This window comes from Vulpes lagopus, chromosome 2 (genome assembly GCF_018345385.1).
Source record: "Vulpes lagopus strain Blue_001 chromosome 2, ASM1834538v1, whole genome shotgun sequence".
Classification (NCBI taxonomy): Eukaryota; Metazoa; Chordata; class Mammalia; order Carnivora; family Canidae; genus Vulpes; species Vulpes lagopus.
In genome coordinates, this window is record NC_054825.1 from 108,039,833 (window position 1) to 108,066,311 (window position 26,479).

Sequence of the window (26,479 nt, forward strand, 5' to 3'; positions counted from 1 at the left end):
AGGGATTTAAGGCTGTTAGACTCCCCATACCCTAACCTTGGAGGAGCCTGCTGGGGTCACTCTCAGACAGTTCTTCAGACACACACAAGTATAAGAGCGAGAAGGGGATGCCTGTCTGTCTCTGCCAGGCCACATGTAGCCAAACTCAGAGGAGACGCTACTGCCTTCATGGAAGCCTGGTAGTAGGTAGATGTGCAGGAAATCATGTGAGGACCCATATTTCAAGTACCCAGGTAAAAGCTGACAGGACATTTATTTAAGGAACCTAAATAAATCATAACTCTTTATTCTCTGCTCACCTCTCTCCTCCTTACAAATTTCAAAGCAGATAGATAGATGTCTTCCTTACATTTCTCTCAGAAGTCCAAGTGTGGGGGTCTCAGAGCTATACTTAGCCTAGTTTTGCTTGACCACGTGGTGTTTTTAAAAAATTAAAAATCTGAAAGCCATTAGATGGACAAGCTCTTAAGACAGCTGGTGCCACCACTTCCAAAGTTTCTTATCCCTGCAGGACTCTTTAAAATTCTATTCCCCAATGGATCCTATAACCATGAGCAGGAGTCCTCAATTTATCATGCCTTTGAAAGGCCCTGAGCTAGGAATTGCAAACTTAGCTGTACTCAGCAATTACATTCCCTACTTTCTGTGTACATTAAGGAGATTAGAAGGGGTAGGGAAGGATATTTGGTGTGACTTCTCTTTCTCTACTCCTCAAAGCTAAATAAATACTAATTCAACTATCTTACTTACTTTGAGTCCCTAAATAAATCTCCCACACAGGGTCAGGCTAATCCTTTAACTCTCTTCTCTAAGACCATTCTGATCCCTATCCTCCTCCACCCCACACCACCCCCCATTCAGAAAGGACTTTCCTGCGGGCTACCCACATCCAGCAGGCCGCAGCTAACCGTTCCCATAACAGGCTGGGGGGACTGGCTCTCAGTGGGTCCCTCCAGCCTCCCGGCAGAGTTGCACATCACCTTCCATGACGATGGCTGCAGTACAGTATGAAGAGGTAATGAACTTTCAGCCATTTTGCAAAAACACACTTATGTAAAGAAGCATTTGGATTCCACACAGTTTCATCATACAATATCTGTGTTTATCTCAGAAAGACTTCTTCTTAGGTGGCCAGGTCTTCAGATTAGTGATCCTGGGCAGATGAGCTTCATTCTGAAGTGAACGTGTTGTTGCAATCTGAGCGAGACCATGTCTGGGAGCTTTACTTTAAGAAGAAACCCTGCAGGACTCACTTGTGCATACAAGCTGTCAAAACAATTCAATATCCAGAGATAAATAGAGTATAAGATACCCACCAGTACATTGGACTGGAATGCAGCATCTTTTAATTTTTTTTTTTAACTTTTATTTATTTATGATAGTCACAGAGAGAGAGAGAGAGAGGCAGAGACACAGGCAGGGGGAGAAACAGGCTCCATGCACCGGGAGCCCGACGTGGGACTCGATCCCGGGTCTCCAGGATCGCGCCCTGGGCCAAAGGCAGGCGCCAAACTGCTGCGCCACCCAGGGATCCCCTGCAGCATCTTTTAAAATTATGTTGCCATATTCTGCACTTTATTGGGTACACTTGGTTTATATTTCATCTAATAGAATATGTAATTTGGCATTTTGTGTAGTAAATAGTGAAATAAATGTTGATGTGATTTATTAGGGTAAGTAAATTCAAAATAAGGTATAATGATAACATTATCATATGACATGTCATCACTTTATGAAGAAATTTCTCTAAGGAGCACAAAGTTCTGAATACAGGAGTACCAGTATTACCACAGAGAAAAGCAAATGTTCATTATTCACTTAGGAAAAGAAAGGCATATCCTGGCAATAAGTTTAAAACATGGGTAAGTAAAATAAAGCTCAGGGGTAGAAAACTCTTTGTCCCCTCCCTGTCTTTTAAGTGAACCTCCCACCTGCCCAACGCCACCACCACCACATGCTTCTACTCAGACATACCCTGAGACACCCCATCCACTCTTCCCACCCTCCTTCTGCAGCTCACATCTCGTTTCTCCACCTTCTCATCTTCCCTACACCCTTCTCTGCATCAACCATGTCACCAGATTCGGCTGGTCTCACTCCTGAACATCTCCCAAACCTGCCCGTCTCTCCATCTGTGCTGGTGTCTTGGTATGACCAGGTATCACCTCCGCATCTCTCCTGGTAATCACAATAACCTCCCAATGTGTCTCCCTCCCTCCACTCTCTCCTTCTGTTTCAATCTACTCTTTCAAGTTAGTCAGTCTGCCCCAGGGCTGGAAGCATGAAGGGAGCATTATCCAGAAGGCTGCATTACCCGCAAAGCTAGGATCTCTAACCATAGCACTAACAGCCCTCATGACCTGCTCCCAAGCTTATGGCTTTTTATTTTCTAGTGCACTTTTCGCTCCTGTCACTAAAACTATTTCCCAAAAACCCAATTTGTTTTGCACAGAAACACCGGACAGGTAGTGCAGTGCAGTGGCAAGAGCAGTAACTTTGGACTTGAAAACAGCCACTGAAATCCTATCTCTGTCACTTGCCAGATATGCACCTGAAGGAATAAACTTCTCTAAGCGGAAGCTGTCTCTACTGTAAAATAAGGAGGATAAAACTTCCAATGGCATTGTTTTCACTCGTCAATAATTTAGCATTGCAGCATTGTTTTCACTCGTCAATAATATAGCATGGTCACCCTCAGTGTGTGGGAGGTATTAGACACAGACACTTATCGCACACACAAATCAGGTAGGTGTTTATGAGTCGTATCATCCCGCCCGCGGGCAGTCTTCCTGGCCACCTGCACAAGCTTCCTTTCTTAGAGTGGCTGCAACATCCAAGCAGGCACCCCCAGCAACCAGAATGGCCTTATGGTTCCCAATGACTTGCATTTTTGATTCCCTGCCTTCAGGTCCTGCTCACCCTCCCCTAGCCTGGCTCACTGCACTTCCTCTGATGGACAGTGTTCGGGCATCATCACCTCTGTTGGGAAATGTGCCCTCCTGTTTTGCGATGTGCTCACTCCCCATTTCCCTACCCATGCCCCTAACAGGCAGCGGTAAATAGCAATTCACCCTCCTGTTCAATTATATTTCTGTAACTGTTGTTGCCCTTTTCCCCTCACGTTTTCTTCTATGTCCTAAATTCCCTCACTTAATTCGCATTTTTTAGATTAACTGGCAGCTGCCTATTACCTTCTACTCTCCTTTTCTAAGTGATACTTTTAGTAAGCAATTCACTGTGACCTCCAAAGTGAACTTGCCTGTAATATAATTACATCCATTTATACACCCATTATAATTATGGCAACTTAAAATCCCATCTGTGGAACAAAAAAGATGTTTCTACTTATCATGTTCCTATTGTATATCCTTAAATATCATAAATGATCCTTAAATATCATACACCACAATACTCTCACAAGAAAGACCACAGTAGATGCTCCCAACCCTACCTCCCTATATATCTTAGGTAAAAAAGATTTTATTTATATATATATAATGTGTGTGTAAATTTATTTATTTACTTACTTATTTACTTACTTACCATTAAGCACTACCATTCTATCATTTTTTGCTTTTATTAAAGTCAGAACTTTAGTGCTAACAAGCAGCCAGATGGAAGGAAGTATGGATTCACCAATCCACTGCTATTCTACACTGATAATTCATACACTGCTCTATTTTCAACAAGACATTAGTAGACTTCAGATAGAAACCCAGGTTACAACTCACCGCATTCAGCAACAGAGCTTTTTCATTTTTACCTCACAACACAGGAGAACCGCATGATCTATAAGGAGACACACGTGCAGACCTCCTGGAACAATGTATCATGCTTAGCGTCTTATTGGCCCAACAGCCTAGGATATCTTACCTTCGAAAAAGTGGCAATGTTTTTAAGGTTTTAGTTGAGTTTGATCCTTGGAATTAAAAATGGATTTTTAGGGCAGCTTGGGTGGCTCAGTGATTTAGCGTTGCCTTCAGCCCAGGGCCTGATCCTGGAGTCCCAGGATGGAGTCCCACATCCGGCTCCCTGCCTGTGTCTCTGCCTCTCTCTCTCTCTCTCTCTCTCTCTGTGTGTATGTGTGTGTGTGTGTCTCTCTCATGAATAAATAAATAAAATCTTTTAAAAAATCATTTTTTATTCTAGCCTATAATTTGTATCATTTTCCCCATTTTAAGAGTTGTAAATAAGGCCAAGTGATAAACAAGCACCCCCGATGCTAACAATTGACCATCAACAGGAGCCAAAACAAGCAAATCCTTAAAATCAGATGAACCCACATTAATCTCATAAAAGGACAACTGTTAAAGAGGAATAGAATTCCAATTATATACATTTCCTGAAGAAACAATTAAATGATGGAAGCATGGGGAAAATATAATAATACCAGGAAAGATGTGGGACAGGCTGCATTACCTAAAACTACCCATTATGGCAGGTATCATTTTTTTTTCCCATTTCACAGATGAGAAGAATGAGGCTCAAGAGGACAAATCTGTTTAGAAAAGTAGAGTAGGTACTGGAGACAGGATTACAACACTGAATAGTTATGAAGTTTCTATTTTCTACTAAAATGCTCTACTTTCTCCTCTTTTCCACTACTTGTTCTAATATTATCATCAAGGCATCCTTGTTTCTATCATAGCGAGGTTATAAATATTTCTGGACATGCTATTCTCCCTGCTCCCCCATCTCCTTCCCTCCGCCTAGCCTGTCTCTGTAATGAGAAAGCACAGTTCCATGCTAATTATTTGGCAAATGACTGAAATGCCATAGAGATGCACGAAGACAGAATTGACGTGAAAGTGTAATATGGATTAGCTCTGCCTTTCCCTCCAGAACTGAATAATAAACTAAGTGTCTAGCCTTCAATGCCGATAGGTTTACATGCCACTTTTCTGAAATCACAGAAACACACCAGTTATCTGCGACATGAGTCTCCCCTCCATATCATTAAATAAAACGATAACCATTCATCAGTGTTTATATAAGCTAAAAATTCCAGTACTAAAAAAGAGGACAATCATACATAAACAGAAGGGCAAAAAAAATCCTTCTCAATTGCTTATTAATAATCATCAAACCTGATAATATCACTAATGGCTCTTAGAGCTAATTGCAGTAACTTTTTACTGCTCTCTTTGATAAGCTCCGTTATCCTGAGGAGGAGAACATCTGTGAGATTTGACTCATCCCAAACATCAAATGTGACACCACAGCGCATAAGTAACTCTCCTGCACACTTTTCCAGCATGTTCCTCCCCCTCTCCCTCTTTCTCATCTTCACAAGACAGTCTACGGCACCAGCCTTCCTATGCTCATTACCAAGCTTCATGCAGACATGATGGGGAAGGAAGGAGAGCTTATTACTTGCTTTCTTCCCAGAGCCCCATCCCTGCCTTTTTGTCTTTCATAGATATCTTTGGGAAAACAATATCCTGTTTTCTGAACAGAAGAAAATTGTTTCTAATCTTTTAAAAACAAACTTGGATTTTACTCAGTTTTTCTCACTAAAAAAAGCAAGTTTGAGATTCAAAAGTTTCTTTAAAAAAATCTTAAATTTTTATATAAAGATAAGTAAAAATAGAAATGGTTCCTTGTATCCTATTGAGAAGGACAGGTCTCATACAATACAGGGAAATAATTCTGTAAATTGCAACTTTAATCTACTGACTGAATTTTTATTTTAAAATGTATCCCACGAAGATGTAGTATACATATAAATATTTGATAACTATATCCTGGTGACTCTCAAGCATAAATATTTGCCTGCCTTAAATAAATTAAATCCTAGTAAAGGAACAAAAACAAATCAAAAGCAAAAACAAAAAAACAAGCCTCTACAGGTAGTTTTTTTTTTAATCTGCAAATAAATCTTATGTGAATTAAATATTTTCACCTAATGTTTTGCAGCCTGTGTTCCTGCCACAAAATGAAAACACTGAAACTGCACTAGTGCTTTTGAGAAGTGGCTTCTCTCTCTCAGTCCATTCTTCTGGCAATTCCCCTTCACATCTTAGGCTGTGCTAAATGTCCTCTGTGCTTCTAGAACACTCTTGTGCCTATTGTTAAGCTGGCACCCATGAGACTGCCCTAACCCCCATGTCTGTCCAATGCTCCTCCCCAGTCTGTCTGCATGATGTGTGTGTGTATGTGTGTGTGTGAGAGAGAGACAGAGACAGAGACAGAGAGATTAAGACAGATGCAGGGGCCCCTGGGTGGTGGTTCAGTTGGTGAAGCGTCTAACCCTTGATTCTGGTTCAGGTCATGATCTCAAGGTTGTGGGGTTGAGCTCTACATGGAGCTCCATATTGGGCTCTGCATTTAGCAGTCTTCTTGTCCCTCTCCCTCTGCTCCTCGCCACCCCCCCCCCCCACTCCTCTCTCTGTCTCTCTCTCAAATAAATAAATAAAATCTTTAAGAAAAAAAGAGGGACAGATGCAGATTATACTGAGATTCTAGTCAAAGTCAAGGTACTATTTTAGAGTTCTAAACTCAAACTCAACTTTTTTTTTTTTGTGTGGGAGTATTTTTGCTATTTAGCAGACATATACTGGATAAAATTACTCTCAAATAAATACAGAATATGTAAGTATGATAATATTATATTACATTATTTCTCCAGGGAAGAAGTCATGTCTTTTCTAAATGACATAAGTGCCTTTTACCTTGTGTTCATGATTAGGAATGTTATTAAAATGTCCATTTGAAGACAGCCTCTTAAACAAATGGTTTTGGATAAACTGGACACCTACATGCCAAAGAATGAAACTGGACCATTTTCTTACACCATACACAAAAATAAACTCAAATGGATTAAAGTCCTAAATGTGAGACCCATAACCATAAAAGAGAGCACAAGCAGTAATTTCTCTGGCATCAGTCATAGCAACATTTTTCTAGGTATGTTTCCAGAGGTCAGGGAAACAAAAGCAAAACTAAATTATTGGAACTTCATCAAAAGAAAAGGTGTCTGCTCAGTAAAGGAAACAACCAACAAACTAAAATGCAATCTACAAAATGGGAGAAGATATTTTCAAATGACCTATTTGATGAAAGATTAGCCTATAAAATATATAACTTAAAAAACTCAACGCCCCCTCAAAAAATAATCCAATTTAAAATGGGCAGAAGACATGAATAGACCTTTTTCCAAACAAGACATAAAGATGCTAACAGACACATGAAAAGATGCTCAACATCACTCATCATCAGGGAAATGAAAATCAAAACCACAATGAGATATCACCTCACACCTATCAGAATGGCTAAAATCAACAACACAAGAAACAGCAGGTGTTGGTAAGGATGTGGAGAAAGGGGAATGCTCTTGCACTGTTGCTGGGAATGCAAACTGGGTGTAGCCACTCTAGAAAACATTATGGACGTACTACAAAAAGTTAAAAATAGAACTATTTTATGATCCATCAATTGGGCTACTAGGTATTTACCTAAAGGATACAAAAATAATGATTGCAAGGGATATATGCACCCCAATGTTTATAGCAGCATTATCTACAATAGCCAAGTTATGGAAACAGCCCACGTGTCTCTCAATGAATGGACAAGGAGGATGTGGTATTTATATACAGTGGACTATTAGCCTTAAAAAAATAATGAAATCTTGCCACTTGCCGGGACATGGATGGAGCTAAGTGAAATAAATCAGTCAGAGAAAGAGAAATAACATGATTTCACTCATGTTGTGGAATTTAAGAAACAAATGAGTTAGGGGGGAAAATGAGAGAGAGGCAAACCAAGAAACAGGCTCTTAACTCTAGAGAACACACTAATGGTCATCAGAAGGGAGGTGAGTTGGGGGATAGAGGACATAGATGATGGGGATGAAGGAGTGCACTTGTTGTGATGAGCACCAGGTGTTGTATGGAAGTGTTGAACTACTACATTGTACACCTCAAACTAATATTACACTACATGTTAACTGCACTGGAATTTAAACAAAGTCTTCAGGAACACCTGGTTGACTCAGTCAGAAGAGCATATGACTCTTGATCTGGGGGGTCATGATTCGAGCCCCACACTGAGTGTGGAGATTATTTAAAGATAAATAAATAAAACTTTTTAAAAATGTATATTTGGGCAAGCACTCAAGTTCAGGTTGTTTATTTACTGATAAGTTACACATGAGTATACTGCTGTGTACATTATAAAATAACCCAAAAAGAAAAGTTTTAAAAGGATGGTATGAATGAAATAAAAGAAAAATTTTTAAGTACATAAAGAACAATATGAACTGAAAATCCAGAAATTGAGAATTAAAAAAATAAACAGCAAACTTTATTATATGTTTATTTTCCCAACCTACTTTTTATTGGAAATCTGTGATAATTACTTATGCTACAGGTTATCATTCTAAATGAAAGGTTATTTTTTCCTTAGCGATATTTCTGGAGCTCAGTTCATAAACACAAATCCACTAACTTTATCATGAGAAAAATAGTACAAATGTTATCATGATTCACACAGAAGAATTGACAGAGGTAAGAAGAATATAAAATTAATGATTTAATGTTCTTATAACTTCCCACTATCTGTTTCTCTCTCTCTCTCTCTCTCTCTCTCTCTCTCTCTCTCTCTCACACACACACACACACACACACACACACACCCAAAGCTTTTATGTCTTCAAATAGTCCCTAAGCTTATGAGCCAAAGTGTCTACCACAAAGCCCAAGGCATGAACTGTAGACTTAAAAGTTAAATCAATAGCACATTTTATCATGAAAGCTCTACAAGCATGGCATCTGAAATGCGCGCTAAGTATCTTCAGAATGCTACGTCTTAATTTGATTGCCAGGAATAGCACAGAAGAATGAGTCAGGTGTAAACCTGTATGGGAGGAAAAGTCATTCAAGACTGGTCCCTGGCTTAGTGGATGAATTCTCATTCATTTCTCCAAAAGTACTCAGTCCAGGCAGTTCTACGCCAGACTTTCTCTGAGTGTTGAGCACAGCAGTGGATGTGATAAACAAGCCCCTTCTAGAACACTTAGTCCAGTGGGGGAGATGGACTCAGAACATAAGAATTTTTGTTTTTTATATTATATTCTCTGTAAAGCAGAGAATTTAGGAAGATCCATGTAACTCACAGTGACTGGAGTACTATTTTAGAATGTATTTATGTTAGTTCTTTAATGAAAATGTGCTTTGAACTGGCCCAGGGGAATACAGTGGATACAATGGTAACGAGCTAGGTTTCTGGGTGATGGGAGCAAAGGAGAGGGCAGTGCTGGGCAGCACAGGGCTAGGCTCAGGCACCTGGACAAGGCACCCAAAAGCTGCCATATAGCCTACCTCTCCAGGCTCTGTTGTCCGGGTTCTCAAGATACCCCATACAAGGAAAGTTCCAGTGGCCATTCTCAATTTTTATTGCAATTAGGAGTCCCCAGTGACATTTCTGTGCTGACAAGAAAGGCCAGAGGGCCCCCCCACACCGACTCAAGAAAAAGAATGATAAATGTAGGACTAGGACGTCCCCCTCCTGGCTCACAGAAAGGTGAAGGGCAGTTGCTCTGAGCCTCACCCTAGAATCTTTGACTCAGGGTCCAAAGGTAACTGCAAAGTAAAAGACTCCCTCATGACTGGATAAGCTAGGTATTATTATCCACAATTTACAAATTAGGAAACAGAATCTCTGGGAAGATAAATAACTTACCCAATATCATTCTGCTAGTAAGTGGTAATGCTGGCGTTCACACAGGCCTGTGTGATTCCAAAGCTTTTCCTGCTACTCAACAACAAACCCAAACAAACTTCATTTTCTGAACTTCCTACACAGTTCTTCATGCTACCTAAAGTAACAGTCCCCTGCGTAGATTTATTATAGTCTTTCTCTGCACTGGAATTTGACCTTATATCCCTCTAGTCTCATGAGATCACCTCTCACTACGGAAAGCCACATCCCTGACACCTTCTGCTTATAACAATGTAAAGAGGCCCAGTGTTACCGGGGATGCCAGGCAGAAAGCTGCTATCATGTCTTTTATTGACTAATGTTTCCAAAGTTCTGTTGAAAGAATTAAATGAAACTACATCCTGTGGACCCACGTTGTTAGGGTGACTATGTTCCTCCATGGTGGGTTCCCATCCATAAAGGTCCCATCGTGGGCCAGTGACAGAAAAGAAATGTCATTAGGACCCTGAGTTGAAAGGGAGACACCTCAGGATGCTGCCCGAGTCCCCACATTACACAGAAGCCAGGAACTTGCTGAAGTGAACCTTTACTACTTGAAAGAAACACATATGCTTCAAAGAAATATTGTTGTGCTGGCTTATTTACTGAAAATAAAATGGCAGTACTATGTAGTCACGGGGTCAATGCAACCATTTTTCTTTTCCATTTGATCAATTTTTTTAGGACCATTTTGTTCTAAAGAATAAGACTAGGGCATCCGGGGTGGCTCAGTGGCTTAGCTCTGCCTTCAGCCCAGGGCCTGATCCTGGAAACCTGGGATCGAGTCCCACATCTGTGTCTCTGTCTCTCTCTCCCTCTCTCTGTGTATCTCATGAATAAATAAATAAAATCTTAAAAAAAAAAAAAGTAAGACTATACTTACTTGCTTTTCTGAGCTTTGTGTTTGAGGACTACAAATGCTTTGGAAGAGCAATCTGTCATTAACTGGTAATGTTTGGTTAACTCAAGTGATAGGTAATGGAAAGGGGGCCTAATCTCACAAATGTACGTTTCCCATAAATGCTGCAAATTTCTTTAATCTTTTTTTTTTTTTTTTTAGATTTTATGTATTATTTATGAGAGACACGGAGAGGCAGAGACATGGGCAGAAGGAGAAGCAGAGGGAGAAGCAGGCTCCTTGCAAGGAGCCCAATGTGGAACTTGATCCAGGACTCCTGGATCACAACCTGAGCCAAAGACAGATGCTCAACCACTGAGCCACCCAGGTGCCCCAACTTCTTTAATCTAATGAGATCTTATATAATCTGTTGGAAAGAATCTGGTTCTGATTCTAAAATATTAATGATTACTCTCTCTGCTTTTAAAGTTGCATTTAAAAAAATTAAATCTATCATTTCAAATAGTGAAAAACAGCAAAAATCTTCTCATGCCTAAATTTCTTAAAAATCTCATTTATATTTGTTCTTCTAAATGTTCTGACCTTTTTTGATGGAGATGCCAAATGCAGGATTACATTGCTAGGGTATATTAACCATTGGATTAGTATTATTTATGAAAAAATTCTTTTTTTAAAGATTTTATTTATTTATTCATGAGAGACACAGAGACAGGGAGAGAGAGGCAGAGAGATAGGCAGAGAGAGAAGCAGGCTCCCTGCAAGGTGCCTGATGTGGGACTCGATCCCAGACCCCAGGATCATGCCCTGGGTCAAAGGCAGATGCTCAACTGCTGAGCCACCCAGGTGTCCCTATGAAAAAAAATTCTTAAAAATATTTTTCTTTTATTTTTAAGATTTTATTTATTTATTAAGGAGAGAGAGAGAGAGAGAGAGAGGGAGGGAGAAGCAGGCTCCATGCAGGGAGCCTGATGCGGAACGATCCTGGGACCGAAGGATCACGCCCTCAACCAAAGGCAGATAGATGCTTAACCGCTGAGCCACCCAGGTGGCCCGAAAAAAATTCTTTTTTTTTTTTTTTTTTTAAATTCTTTATTTATTTATGATAGTCACAGAAAGAGAGAGAGAGGCAGAGACACAGGCAGAGGGAGAAGCAGGCTCCATGCACCGGGAGCCTGATGTGGGATTCGATCCCGGGTCTCCAGGATCGCGCCCTGGGCCAAAGGCAGGCGCCAAACCGCTGCACCACCCAGGGATCCCCCGAAAAAAATTCTTAAGAATAAATTTTAATGCTGTTTTTATGGTAGAGATAGTAAAAAATTGTACGGCATAGAGTATACAATTCTACAAAAATAGAAGTTATAGAAGAACTAGACTGTTGAGGAAGAATTAAGAAGCAGAGATTATTATCAACATAAATCCAATATTTAATAAACACCATAGGCATCTCTTTCTAATTCTAAATATTGGATTTATTAATTCCCTTTTTAAAATGTTAGAATTCCAAGGATATTCCAATAAAACTTCACTGTTAACTCATGAAAAATTGTTTTAGTTGGGCACAGATGTAGAACTAAAAACATTTAGACAGTTATTTCGGGTGGGCTTCAAAATCTGCAATATGAGCTTATTATGGAAGATCATTTTCTTACTGTGTGTAACTGACAGCCAGGCCACCACATGGCACCACATCCAGGCTCCCTTCATATAGCTTTCCTGATATCCTGCCTGGGAGCATGGAATGGAGCAAGGTTCACCATTTTCTCCATGCTTGTAAAAAGTCTTAGGTTAGGGCCAACCTAAGATTAGTGTATCGTTTCTAAAACGTCAATACATTACATTTTTTTCCTGTGAATAAATATTGACAACTCTAGAATTTAAATAGTACATTTGACTAGGATTATGGATTTCAGGTAGTCTGTATATCTTCACAATAGTATTCCATGCATGTAACATCTTTCACTTTTCTTAATGCTGCCATTTCATATTTTTTTTAAATTTTGGATGCTATTGATTAGTACCCAATTTTTTTGTTGTATGATCTCTTTCATTGCTGACCCAGCAGAAGATAAGTAATATACCTAATTTCTTTTACAAAATATGCTTTCATGTATTTGTTGCTTGCATTTTTATGTGCCACAGTATCTTCTCTGCAGCTGGGTCTGACTATCTGACAATAGTCAGAATTCACAGATAATGATGTTCATACCACTGTACCTCACAGTCTAGTCTTTGAGACCATACATAGCCTTTCCAGTAGCTCAGAGGAGCTCCTCTTGCTTTCAGCAGTTTGGGGTTCTTCATCTCCTATCATTTTGTTCATTGAGGGTGACCACTCATTTCTGTACAATGACTCCATTACAGCTGACTGTATGTCTTAAAATAATCCTCCTCTCACTCAAATCCAGTCCAGTGGATGCATGGTCTTGTTCTAAGGAGATTACGTGCTGCTACTTACAGTACTATAATGTATACTACATTTACAGTGACAAAGGCAAACTATTGAGGCCCATAGAACATTTGGGTTTGCCAAGTCCAACATTTGCAGTCATGTAATGAGGCAGATACAGTTGCTATTTCTAAGCCTTTAGCTTGGCCTAATGCCTAATGCTACACTGATGCCATAGACCTCCTTGCAATACTATTCTATATATTTGAGACTCAATCCATCATTGCCAAAATAGAATTCTAAGGAAAATTTGCTCTGCATTTCTCTTAACCTATAAAGTTATTTGTACTTACAAATACACTTTGGAAGAGAGTTAAACATACCACAACAGATATTTGGCTTCAATAGCTGGGATCATATCAAACTCAGACTTCTTACTGAGCTTTCTCTGACTGTCCCTGATCCAGAATCTCGAGCACTTCAAGGGTAAAGGTTTCAACAGGCAGCAATCCCATGAAGGGTGTATCAAACTCTGACTGTGTGTTTCACATGAATTCTTCTACTCAAGCTGGCTCCAGTAACCAGGAGACTGCTGGAGCAGGATTATCCATCACCATTTAAGGTGAACTAGATAACCAGCTGATGCTAGGAAGGGCTACGAAATTCTTAGAATACAAAAAAGATATTCTAAGCTTCATACTAAATCTGTGAATGTGAATCCATCAATAGAACAATAAAGATAAACCTTTACATATACGATCTTATTTACTCCTACATGATAGTATCAACTCACACTAAACTGGAAATGTCATAATGTAGAATCTAGACAATCTTCATGAAATTCCTAATGTAGATATAGGCAACATAGGCATTCAATGTGGCATTGTGGTGAGAGTAAGGATTTTTATCTACTCCATTTATTTGGGGATACACACACACACACATATAATATATATGTGTGTATATATATATATACACACACACACACATACATATACACACACACACACTTTACTTAAAATAGTATTGTAACTTCAGGAACATCACAAAAACCATGTTTTCTCCTGAAAAACAGCTAATAATCAGCTTTACTACTACTACTTAGAAAATCCTTTAAAAATACTTGCAGGTATCCTATTAGAAAAACTGAATATACTGGTAACTCAGATAAGAGAATGTTAGTTATTCACTAAGCCATATGTATTTTTCATATATGATGATTATATAGTAATTTGGATACTAATATATATCTAAAGCTATGTGATACATGAAACAAAGCTTACTTGGAAGCCTTTTAAAGTTTTTCTATATAGTCAGTATGATGTTGAAAGGTATATTTTTTAGATTTACTTGTCAGGAAAATTACTATATATTTTCAAAAGTTTCTAATATACTTTGCGTTCTATTATTGTTGTAACTTGAACTCATGTTTAAATTTAAATTTTAAATTTTGTTTAAATTTCCTATTCTCATATATTATATATTATTATATTATATAACACATTTTTTTTATGTTTTTGAAGACTATTCCTTGAATTATAATGATGAGAATATACTTGTTCTTAGGACTATCTTAGGACTATAAGTATTATGTAGTTTATATGAGAAAGTACAATTCAAAAAGGCTCTCTGCTACTCCAGGCAGTTAAGTTCACAGTTAGAAATTTGCTTCCCCTTATAAAGGTCCTAGCCCAAAATAAATACTTTTTATGAGCTTAGAGTGTGATACAGAAACATGTGCATACCTAAAATTATCCTCATCATGGAGTAACCACCAACTCAAACATTTTTAAGGTGACCTGAGTACTCAGTGGAACTGCGATTGATTCACTTAGTCACTACTCCACGACAGGCGGTGTAAGTGTACTCTATGCAGCATTAGATTTTTTTTTTCTTGGTGGATGTAACATTTGGGATGCTCACAATAAGCCATCACCATGCCATTACAGATAAAAGGTTTCCCTACAAAAATGATGGCATTTGTGATATACTCCAAAACCTTATCTCATGAAGTCCCAGGGAAATATATTCATTTTGCTTTCACAAAAGAAACATATTTCACTTTCACAAAAGTAACTTACTGAGAACTGTCCAATGTAGTGTAAATTCTATACCCAAGAAATAAAGTGAATCACTTAAGGGAATAGAAAGCAGACTATAGATGTTACTGAGGTTACGATAAAACACTTTTAAGTGGTTTATGTGTCTAAGGTTTAATAAAAAGCATTTGCATCCCATTTCCCTGGGTAATCAATTGAATGCTGTATGCTGTATGTGGCCCTCTAATATATGAATGAATGCCAGCAGTTGCTTCTTTATTTGCCCTAATGTCTGCAGCAAAAAGTTAACAAAGAAGCGTCTGAATTTAAAAGTGTTGAAGCTTCATTTAAAAGATGTATCACTTCAATCAACTCACCTATGTAATTTCATTATTGGAGAAAAAGATGTCCTGCCAGGAGGTAGTCAGGGGTTGTCACTAAGATGGTCCTCCATGAAGCACACCCTCATTGGGGTATTCACACCCTTATAAAATCCCTTCTCATACTGAGTTATGGCTGACCCTAGTTGATCATTATGATATGGTGACAGTGTCAATATGTGTAACTTCTGAAGCTAGATCATAAAGAGGAACACAGCTTCCCCCTTGGCCTCTTAGGTAGCTCACTCTTGGGAAAGCTAGTCTCCACACTCAAACGGTCCTGTGGAGAGTCCCAAATAGAGAAGAAAGGAGGCCCAGCACCAACAACCACTTGCTAGTCACATAATTAAACCATATTAGAAGTGAATCTTCCAGCCTCAGTCAAGCTTCTAGATGACTGCAGCTTCCTAACCTCTGTCATGAAATACTCAAATGAAGAATTGCCCCTCAATCTTTCCAAAATCCTTCTAAAATCATAGAAACCATGATAAATATGTAACTATTCTTTCAAGCTATACATTTTGAGTAACTCGTTATACAGTCATGTAACTGATAAAACCTCAAAGCTGCCGTGAAATTCCTTTGTCTCTGCTCACCTTTTTACATAGGGCAATGGTGGAGATTCATACAGCAGCTGCCCACTAACTCCTGGGGTTACTATGAGGCTAAACAGCTCAGATTTCAAGGTATACATGCTTAGGTACATACTCCAGAATTAAGGGCTGGTCCTCATATCCAATCTCTCTATCCAAGCATACATAACAGAAAACAGCAGAAAACAATTATAACTTAAGATCTGAGCTATTAACATTTTCTCAGCATTATCCAATTAAATGTCTGTCTTCTTCACTAGACTCTATGCTTTGTTTTGGGTTTTTTTTGTGTATTTTTTATTGAAGTTCGATTTGCCAACATATAGCATAACACCCAGTGCTCATCCCGTCAAGTGCCCGCCTCAGTGCCCATTACCCAGTCACCCCATCCCCCCGCCCACCTCCCCTTCCACTCTATGCTTTGTTTTGGGTTTTTTTGTGTATTTTTTATTGAAGTTCGATTTGCCAACATATAGCATAACACCCAGTGCTCATCCCGTCAAGTGCCCGCCTCAGTGCCCATTACCCAGTCACCCCATCCCCCCGCCCACCTCCCCTTCCACTACCCCTTGTTTGTTTCCCAGAGTTAGGAGTCTCTCATGTTCTGTCTCCCTCACTGATATTTCCCACTCATTTTCTCTCCTTTCCCCTTTATTCCCTTTCACTATTTTTTATATTCCCCAAATGAATGAGACCATACAATGTTTGTCCTTTACTGATTGACTTACTTCACTCAGCATAATATCCTCCAGTTCTATCCACATTGAAGCAAATGGTGGGTATTTGTTGTTTCTAATGGCTGAGGAATATTCCACTGTATATACAGACCACATCTTCTTTATTCATTCATCTGTCGATGGACACTGAGGCTCCCTCCACAGTTTGTCTATTGTGGACATTGCTGCTATAAACATCGGGGTGCAGGTGTCCTGCCATTTCACTGCATCTGTATCTTTAGGGTAAATCCCCAGCAGTGCAATTGCTATGTCACAGGGTAGCTCCATTTTCAAGTCTTTGAGGAACCTCCACACAGTTTTCCAGAGTGGCTGCACCAGTTCACATTCCTACCAACAGTGCACAAGGGTTCCCCTTTCTCCACATCCTCTCCAACATCTGTTGTTTCCTGCCTTGTTAATTTTCCCCATTCTCACTGGTGTGAGGTGGTATCTCATTGTGGTTTTGATTTGTATTTCCCTGATGGCAAGTGATGCGGAGCATTTTCTCATGTGCTTGTTGGTCATGTCTATGTCTTCCTCTGCGAGATTTCTGTTCATGTCGTTTGCCCATTTCATGATTGGATTGTTTGTTTCTTTGCTGTTGAGTTTAATAAGTTCTTTACAGATTTTGGATACTAGCCCTTTATCTGATATGTCACTTCCAAATATCTTCTCCCATTCTGTAGGTTGTCTTTTCTCTCTCTCTCTCTCTCTCCTCTCTCTCTCTCTCTCTCTCTCTCTCTCTCCTCTCTCTCTCTCTCTCTCTCCTCTCTCTCTCTCTCTCTCCTCTCTCTCTCTCTCTCTCTCTCCTCTCTCTCTCTCTCTCTCTCTCTCTCTCTCTCTCCTCTCTCTCTCTCTCTCTCTCTCTCTCTCTCCTCTCTCTCTCTCTCTCTCTCTCCTCTCTCTCTCTCTCTCTCTCTCTCTCTCTCTCTCTCTCTCTCTCTCTCTCCTCTCTCTCTCTCTCTCTCTCTCTCTCTCCTCTCTCTCTCTCTCTCTCTCTCCTCTCTCTCTCTCTCTCTCCTCTCTCTCTCTCTCTCTCTCTCTCTCTCTCTCTCTCTCTCTCTCTCTCTCTCTCTCTCTCTCTCTCCTCTCTCTCTCTCTCTCTCTCTCTCTCTCTCTCCTCTCTCTCTCTCTCTCTCTCTCTCTCTCTCCTCTCTCTCTCTCTCTCCTCTCTCTCTCTCTCTCTCCTCTCTCTTTGATTTTTGTGGCAACTGAAGTGATCGTTGACAGAAATACGCTATAGCAGTCTGAGTAGCTTTCTTCTTGAATTTAAAGTTGGCATATGTTTAATTGCATGGCGTATTGGGTATTTTGAGGTAGATGGAAGTGCAGAAGAAAAAGGCAAGCAAATATAATATGGTCCTTGCCTCTGGGAATTTAAAGTTTGATGAAAGAGTTAAGCTATAACCTAGAAAAATCAAAGAACAATCATGATAGCTTTTATGCTGTACACAGGCTAGGAAGCTAGGGATCATGTAGTATTTGATTTATACTGACACTGGCATTAGTGGAAGCTATTACTCCAACTTTTATTGAGGCAAAAAAAGTAAACCCCACAGTTAACATTAATTTTTCCCACAAATTTGAAGAAAACAAATAAAATAAAGAATAATTCAGCAGCTTGGATGGCTCAGCAGCTTAGTGCTGCCTTTAGCCCAAGGTGTGATCCTTGGAGACCGGGATTGAGCCCATGTCGGGCACCTTGCTGGAGCTGCTTTTCCTCTCTCTCTGTCTCTCTGTCTCTCTCTCTCTCTCTGTGACTCTCATGAATAAATAAATAAATAAATAAATAAATAAATAAATAAAATCTTAAAAAAAGAATAATTCAACATGCAATCAATTTACTATAAAATCATATGTAATACTATATAAATAATTTAAAAATAAAGATCCCAGAATGCGAATGTAATACAAATATAAAAAGCATATGAAGGGTTTCTAATATAACTTTCTAACACCCGATTTGAGTGGGGTTTTTTTCTCATGTGATTAAAATGACACCAACCCCATTTTTCGGACTTATTTTCAGATGGTAAGTAGTTACAATGTTTTGGGAAAAAAATCTGCATATATTTTCTGTTATTAAGAGAGTCAGGGCAGCCCCGGGTGGCTCAGAGGTTTAGCACTGCCTTCAGCTCAGGGTGTGATCCTAGAGACCAGGGATCAAGTCCCATGTCGGGCTCCCTGCATGGAGCCTGCTTCTCCCTCTGTGTCTTTGCCTCTCTCTCTCTCTCTCTCTCTCTCTCTCTCATGAATAAATAAATAAAATCTTTAGAAACAGAAAGAGAGTCATCCAGATCTTCCGATTTCACAAAAACTGTTTTTTTTCTTGCTGTTCAGAGGAATCTATATGCAAATTCCTGTTTTGCTCTATCCACTAAACCAACCTAGTTTCTGATGATTTCAAATGTTGAGGTCAGTGCTTCCATCTTCCTGCTCTAACTGGTCCTTATTCATTTCTTCCGATGTTCTGGTTAGGTGGGCTATACTCTAGTGGGCAATCTTTAAAATAACTGAAAACTAAAAAGAAATTTAAAGATATTATATATATAAATGATTTATAAATTTACATATTTATAAATATATATTATTTATGCAAAATGCATTCTTCACGTAGCAACATAAAAAAGATGATTACCAGGAAGGAGCATGGAAAGTGAATGGAACAATAAAAATTCTCTAAGGGAGCTTCTGTGAACAAGGAGGTGCAAAAGCAGCATTTTCCCTTTCCAAAAAACCATCCTAGAACAACCAAGGAGAGAGGGAAAACAAAACACAAACTATTTTTGCTGATTTTGTTGGTGACACTCAGGGACAATTAAAGTGCTTAACCTCCAAAATGAGTGTAAAGGACACAGAGTGATAGGAATCAGGAGGGAGCCCTGTGGAGGCAAAGTCTGAATGCAAGAGAGAGATCTTCCTGAAAAGAAGGAAAAGGCTGGCTTCACAACCACGGAGGAGCTGAAACAATGGGTGGTGGCCTCCCTAGACCTGACCTGGTTTGGTTTAGGCAAAAGGAGGAGGCAGGCGTAAATTCATAATCACACTAAGAGGCCATAAATTGAAAGAACATAAAATAGTTTAATTTGGGGGGAGAAGAAAAAAGTTAAAAAGACTTGAATCTGCATATTCAAAGGACACAGTGTAACCCAGGGAAAATGGACCAGCATCGCCAATACCAAGGTACAGTCAAATAACACAAGTGGGGTCTGGGCTCCAGGAGACTCTGGGGCAGCCAAGCAAAGACAGAGTCACTGATACAGGGAAATGAATCACACCTACCTCCCATTTCTCCACGTGCAATGTCAAATATAGGAGAATGGTACCAGTAAAAACCTCAAGGGAAGAGCGGCCCTGGAAGTTTTATCAAAACCGACCTTTAGTCATAAGGCAACCTCTTGTGCTAAATATGAAACGTTCCTGAAGCAACCCCAAGAAAGCATCAGGGAAACAGCAGCAAAAGCAGATTGAGGGTACAAATGTAATATATTTAATAACAGAGAGTAAAGCAAGTATGTGTGTGAGGGAAACAGAAGAGTGCAACATTGGGAGGTGAAACAGGCAAGGCAGGTGGGCAGCAGAGGAAATTCTAAAACGAAGGGAATACCTCTTTTCCTAATACTTAGAGACTGTACTTTTGGTCCTAATAAAATATCAATAAATTTCAAAAACGAAGATACTACAAACACATGCTCTAATCATAAGGCAATGCACCTAGAAATGTAACAAAGAAAAATAAACTGTTGGCTACTACTTTTAAATTATTCTTTTAAGTGATTCCTGCATCTCATAGGAAATTCAGAATGAAATCGCAGAATATATAAAGAGCAATGATAATGAAAACAATACATATGATCAGGTAAAGCAGTGCTCAGAGAAAAATCATAGCCTCAAGAACAAGTATTAATTAAAAAAAGAAATAAAAATATCACACCAAGGTATTCTAAAAGAACACAGAACTATGATTAAAGATATGATTAAGCAATATAAAGATTTAAAAAGCAGAAGGAATTTTAAGATAAAGTTAGAAATTATTGAGGTAGGAAATGAATAAAAATAGAAATAACAAATTAAAAATTTAGCTCACCCTTTAGTATTGAATTACCTATAATCAATAAAATTTAAGCTAATATTACCAAGAAAAGGAAAGAAATGCAAATATAATTAAATTAAGGCCCAGCAACAGCTACAAAGTACCTAGGAACAACAAAAGCAACTGCTTTGCATGATTCTTTGTATGTAAATAATAACTTGAATTAAATGGACACTTTCTTAAGAAAATAAAATTCGCCCAAACTGAATCAAGATACAAAATCTAAACAGACCCATTTCCACCAAAGCAAATGCCTATTTTTGATATGATAATTCTGTTACTGATTTTAAGTAAACTTTAAAGATCATGCCAAGGATGCCTGGGTGGCACAGCTATTGAGCACCTGCCTTCAGCTCAGGGCATGATCCCAGGATCTGGGATCAAATCCCACATCGGGCTCCTCAAATGGAGCCTGCTTCTCCCTCTGCCTGTGTCTCTGTCTCTCTCTCTGTGTCTGTCATGAATAAATAAATAAATATTTTTTAAAAACATACACACAAAAAAACAAAAAGATCATGCCAGAGTATTTCAAACAACAGTACACAACAGGTACACAAAGTTTTCCAACTATATACAGGAACAGATAATTGAGGAAATTAATATACACCATTTGTACTCTTTTGCAAAACAGATCCCCCAAGCACATGCTGTGTCCTCCTCCTTCTCCCCATGTTTTGCCCTTTCTCCCTCCTGGTAAAACACAGTAGATCTCTCACTTGTGAGGACTTTGACTTTAATTCACTACCTCAGGGTATAAGACTACAAAAGTGATCAAAAAGCAAAGGAAGGAAAGAAGGAAGGAAGGAAAGGAGGGAGGGAGGGAGGGAGGGAGGAAGGAATCCACTGAACCTCCCTGAATCAAAGCACGATAAATCCATGGTAGGGTGTCATGCTTCCCCTGTCGTGTATGCTTTCCTGTTAGCAGAGTGGCCATAGAGGGTTGTTTTGGCCAGTGCTGCGACGTTCTGAATTCAGAAACCCACAGTGATCTCATCCAGTCTCAAATCTTAAAATGCCATCTTTACTGTTAACTCTCAGATTTATCTCCCCCCCCCCCCCCCCCGCCCCGCCACTTGCTCCTGTGCTTTCCATGTAGCAGTCAGATTTTTCCCTCTCAACACTGAGCTACATCATGTCAGAGGAAGTGAACATCCTCTCAATTTCTCACCAGGCCCAATACCACCATCTGGCCTGTGCATCTCCCAGAGCTCCTCTCAACCCTCCTCTCCTCCCTGTTTCTACTCCCTGAACCTCTGTCCTGCTATTCCCTTCACCTGACCTCTCCTCTCCCATGTAGGCCCCCCACACCCCATTCCCTCACTGTCTTCTCAGTGAGGTCTGCCTACACAGCCTTTTTGTAAATGACCCCTACACTTCCTATCCCCAATATGTTTTATTTTTATTTAAAGCACATGTCATCATCTGAAACACTGCAGGTACTTTCTGGATTCTTCATGTTTATTCCATCCTCCTCTTTAAAAGTATATTCCAGGAGTCCAGGAATAATTATTTTCTATTGTGTTTACAGCTTGAATCCCCAGGTCCTAGAACAGTGGATGACAAAACAGGCGCTCAAAAATATGTATTCGGTGTTTATGGCATCACATACATATTTGTTGATCGCTGTATTACTGGATTTAGGCTTATGGAGAGAAAAGAGTAGACTGTTACATCAGAGGGCAGAACTGGATCAAGCCATAAGACAGCTGTGAAGTTTGGATGGGATGGCAGTGGTCTGGGTAGAGAAAGCACAAAAATGTCACAGAGCTAGGGAATCATTGTGGGTTTTTTGTTTTTGTTTTGTTTTTGTTTTTGGAGGATGGGGAAATGTCCATGGAACAGTTGAAGAAATGAGATCCAGATTGTTTCTTCAGGATCCATAGAGCTGAGAGTGGGACTAATGAAAGAAATGGACCCAGGAAAAATTAGGAAAAGTGTTCACAAAGTGTTCTTCAAAGAAGAGTAAGCCTGGCTGCTAATATGCTGACAGGCTGTCACTCTGTTCTTCACTTACCATCTTTAAAAATGCTGTAACTTTTGATTTCTTTTTTTCCTTCTCTACCCACAAAGTCTCAGTTACCAAGGCTTATCTCCTTTTTTTTTAATGGCGTTAAAAAAGAAAAGTCCACTCCATGATTCTGCCTAGCATTCCAGTAGGCTTCTCCTATCTTAATGGATAAAGATTGTGGGCAATTTGCTGCTTCATTTGTCAGTGTAGAAATAATCCACCTTTCCTTTTCCTCATTAGTAAGGAGCTTGGTGCTTCCTCCCAAGGATATTGTATCTGGACATTTGCCAAATACCTTGGAGCATGTCCTTTAAAAGGCCATGCTCACATTACTCACATCAAAATTTGGCAAAGTTTTGAAACCAACGCTTATGATTAAAAATATACAACTGCACACAAAGTAATGAAATATCTTTAGAAGAAGAGTCCAGTGCTTGCTTCTTTTCATACATCTTTACATAAATAAATGGGAAATAAAGTCGGGGAGCAGAGCTACATTACTAATGCAAAAAGTGCTGTTTGTTTGGGATTGGATGAGTAAATGTGTCAAAAAGAAAGAGTAATACCAATGTGACAGAATGTGCCCAAGCCCAAAGGTCAGCTGCTCCATGTGTCTTGGGGAGTTTCTGAAGCCTTTAAGAATCAAACAGTAAAGGGGACAAGCTTGTTCTGACATCTGTACATATTCCAAAAGAGATTTTCATTACCATTTTTTAGATATCATAAACCTCCGGTTATAATGGAATGCACTATTTCTGTAATGGTAAATCTCACAAAATGGAAATGATTTTTCCAAACGTATGCCCTCACTCAGAGCTTTTCTACAGAGACTAGGCATCAGAATCATCTGTGAGGACTTTACAAAAGTAGTCTTCATGCATCCACCTGATTTTTTATGCATTCACATCTATAATAAATACTCATTCAAGAGTCCCATAATGACAGAGTTCTGGTGATTCAATATAAAAGAAGAAGAACATAGTGTACAAAACTCACCATCTAGACCATGGTGGATATGGGTGGGGAAAGCAGGTGCCAGGTGTTATGGATTGAATTGTGGGCTCCCATCCCTACCCCATACTGATATCTTAAAGCCTTACTTCCCAGTATCTCAGAATGTGACTATATTTGCAGATAGGGCTTTAAAAAGGTGATGAATTTCAATGAGGCCTTTGGGTGGGCCCAATCCAATCTGCCTGGTGTCCTTACAAGAAAAGGAAGAGAGACCAGGCATACCTGTGCACAGAGGAAAGGCCATGTGTGGACACAAGGGGAAGACAGCCATCCACAAACCAAGCAGAAAGACCTTAGGAGAACTCAAATTTGCCAACACCTTGATCTTAGACTTTAAGCCTTCAGAACTGTGAGATAATTATGTGGTATCTTATCATAGCAGCTCATGGAAACTAATACACCAGATATGTAAATATATGACTGCAAAGCAACAGAGGACAATATAAGGGATATGAGAATAACAGGCAATCAAAGTGACTTTCCCTGGTGATCACAGATGCAAGGTTTGAAACCAATGCACATGGATAACATCATTGTTTCCTAGACAAGAATTTTACCTAATTCACTTCAATTGATAATAGCTAACATTTAGTGAGGCCTTTCTATGAGTCAGGATCTAAAAAGAACATTTTACACATATTAACTTACTTAAGCTTCACTTCAACCCTATAGGATTATTTGCCATAATTATTGCAAACTTACAGAGCCAGGCACGAAGCAGAGGTTCCATACCTTTGCTAAAGTCCTAAGGCTAGGAGAGGTGGGACCAGAGCTCAAATACAGGCACAAATGGATGAAATCCTCATGCAGAACCACTGTGCATCCTGCAGTAATGGAGCTCTTGAGCTTTCTAGTGAAAGATTCTCTGTAAATCATTATTCCAGAAAAACATACCACTCTACTACAAATTCTCAACCAACATAAAGAGTGGTCTCCTGCCAAGAGTTAAGAGATACAGTCTAGCCATACAGAGTTTCCTAGCTACATCTGCCCATGGTAAATATTCTGTGAAGTATGATTTCTTAATGATTGGACTAGCTGTGCCTTTGTAAGCATAACACTATAACATATGGTATTGGACTCTCTTGTTGAATATAAGACTAAAGTTAACAACCTAACCCCAATTCACATACTGGTAACTCTCTATTTGAGAGAATGGATAGAAACATATTGTTCCCTGTCAGGCTCAAGGGAAAAGTCTCAGGATCCAAAATCAGTACCTTTATCACCTCCGTTCTACCTTTCCTTGCCCCTCCTGATGGCTGCCACCAAAAATCTAGGCCAACAATCCCCAGCAGAGACTTTCTGAAAATACAGATTCCACCCTACTTTCTGTCTCTTCCTCCCTTTCCCCAGTATTTGTACTTAGTAGATTGGGGTTGGTTCTAGAGATCTATTCTTTAAGAGTTCACAATGATACTGATTCTCTGCCAAACTTGGACATCTGATTCTTTGCCAAATTTGGGAACGTTGATCAACAAAGTAGATTTTTCAGAACACTGTCCTTTAACTAACACTCTGCTGATAGTAGATCACATGATCTAAATCTGTGTTGGAAATGAACACATTTATACTCCCATCCACACCTATCCTTACCCAGTCCCAAAGCAACCCAGGCATTCCCCCTGTCTCTCTGTAGTTTAAAATCCCTTTATCTAAAACAAAGGTGCTAGATGCTTATCTGATTAAAGTAGAGCTGCCAAGAGGTGACAGCTTCAGCTAAATACTGCCAGGGGTTCATTTGAATTTCAAAAACTCCCAAATTAACCTCCAAATGGGAACATTGTCCAGGGACATTTTTCAGCTATAGGCTTTCTGTTATTACCGATGTATACCAAGTTATTTTAAGTCTTTTACAAAGTAGTACAAAGAAGCTCAAACCAGGCAACAGCAAGTGTGGCCTCTCAAATTGTGGAAACAAATGTAATAATGTACATTAAATAGGCTGATACTGTTATTATTGCAAATGTCAAGTTCATTACAGCAGATGTTTCAACTGAAGATCACTACTCATTAAAATCAAACAACCAATATGCCCTGAATTCACCATTTGATTTAATGTGTCAGTTTCAATGCTCCAGGGAGTCAATCTGAATTGTCTTCCATGTAATTGTCATAGGATTATTATGTAACAAAGAATCAGGTTTCAGTTCTTATCACCTGCTAATCATGATCATTAAAATGTGAATGAAGAGTTAATCAGTGACACGGGAGGCTATACAGTGTTCTATGAAATACTTAACAGGTTTATGCTTGTTGCCAGAGGAGTCATTTTAATTCTAAAAGTAGATGACATTACTATTAAGAAGAAAATATTCAAAACTGAAAATAAGTAAAAAAAAATAATAATAATAATACAAAAACAAAAAACAAAAACCCACTTAAGTGATTTGTTGATGTCATACTACAGCCTAAGCACTCTTAATGTCCTCAACTCTCCAGGGTCATTTACATTTACCATGTTTTCTATTCCTAGAGCCCAAACACTTCACACTTCTTACAATTAAAGTTCTTATTATGATTTGCACGTTTGTCATGTTGAAAAGATAACCCGAAGGTTAGATTATTCAGCATGCTTTATTGCATAGTATGGTTTCTAATACATATGAACCATCACAGCATATTTTTTTGATCCCAGACTGTATAAAATTCCTATTTTCTTTTTTCTTTTTTAAGATTTTATTTATTTATTCAT

At 39.1% G+C, this 26,479-nt stretch overlaps 1 protein-coding gene across 1 annotated transcript in view; it reads right to left on the minus strand.

Moving 5' to 3' along the window:
- Window positions 1-26,479, minus strand: part of PRKN (parkin RBR E3 ubiquitin protein ligase) — a 1,299,677-nt gene that overhangs the window by 983,353 nt on the left and 289,845 nt on the right. The gene's annotated exons all lie outside the window — the stretch shown is intronic.